General features: G+C 42.7%; 1 long non-coding RNA gene across 1 annotated transcript; it reads right to left on the bottom strand.

The window, feature by feature from the left end:
- Positions 1-215: 215 nt before the first annotated feature.
- On the bottom strand, positions 216-805 carry LOC119316088. The gene is made up of 2 exons (XR_005152823.1): positions 701-805; positions 216-615 (listed from the first exon to the last, which is right to left on the bottom strand). It is a non-coding gene; the product is annotated as an uncharacterized LOC119316088 (long non-coding RNA).
- Between the last annotated feature and the right edge of the window lie 520 nt (positions 806-1,325).

Raw genomic sequence — 1,325 nt, forward strand, 5'->3', positions numbered from 1 at the left:
TTTTCATCATACACCATTTACATTCAAGGAAGTATGCACGTACACAGTTGAACATCCAATCGGTTCGACCCATATTGTACTGAGATTGCGTGATTTTGGTAGTGAAGTTTTTTAGAAGCATATAGATGCCAGTTTGTCATGGTATTTACATCGCTCGTATTCGTTCCAGAATCAAGAGGACACGGCAGATATCACGCATATCAAAACAACCAAACTGATGTGTAACAGGGTTGGTATACCTTGTAGGTTGAATCATCTAAAGAAAATACATCGTAGATTGTACTCTCATGTCTCATGGCTTAGCGTATAACTGGAGTATTACATAACAAATTTTGTATTCGTCAGTTGCGGCCTTGAATAATAAAAATGGAAAATTGCACCATTTCACCGCCCGGAATAAAATAATCGTCAATGCCTTGTCGTTGCTGACATGTTGAGCCGCACGCGCTTGATAGATGTGATGATCACAGATTGGCGATGCCATGATTCAGCTCCGTAGTCGAGGCTGTCAAACTCATCTCGCGTGTTTCATCAAGCCCGTGTCGCACGCATCTAGTCTCCGTCGCCGCTACGGTATCTCATCTTCACCTTGTAGCCGCGGGCTGCCCCAGCAACCTGCAACACACAAGAGTAGCACCAGATGAATGCATGAATTAACCAGTACAATTGTTGTAGAAAATAATGAAAGAAATTTACTTACGTATTGGGCCTGCAGCTTGCGATTAACGACGTGGAAGAAATTATTAGCTCGACCATCACCAATTTGGACGAACGTCTGGAAGCAATGTGGCCGGCAGCCGGCGGAAATAGTTTTGGCCAGCAGTACTATGTTGTGAGTCGCTCCCTATATGTGGGCAGTGCCAACTCCAGATCCTACTTTCATGGAACAAACTTTTAAACAAACCTGATCCAGGCAATGAGATTTGACCGGTTATTAATTAATGCTTAATTTATTTCGTATATAATGGCAAAATGGGCAGGCATCCCCTCACGTGGTAGCACGCGCCGTGAGTTGTCTGACGTTAGGACTATGTACTCCTAGGAGTACCAATCCATTTTCCTATATAGGACATATATATATATATATGCAGGTATACATGTAAAATCTTTAAAGGAGAAAATCATTGGAGGAATATAATTCGTTGGTGGTAACATGAACTTACCCTTTGTCCTCATTCGATGTCATGACGTTGTTGTACAGGCGTTCGATCCCTTCATCTTTTGTGGCTTCTTCGATGACCAAGTTTTGTATGATCAATGGTTCACGTTCTGTTTGAGTGCCGTCCTGGCTTACCGTCGTGTTTGTGGCGGCAACATCTTTTACA

The sequence above is a fragment of the Triticum dicoccoides genome, chromosome 6A (genome assembly GCF_002162155.2).
Source record: "Triticum dicoccoides isolate Atlit2015 ecotype Zavitan chromosome 6A, WEW_v2.0, whole genome shotgun sequence".
In the NCBI taxonomy this organism is placed as follows: Eukaryota; Viridiplantae; Streptophyta; class Magnoliopsida; order Poales; family Poaceae; genus Triticum; species Triticum dicoccoides.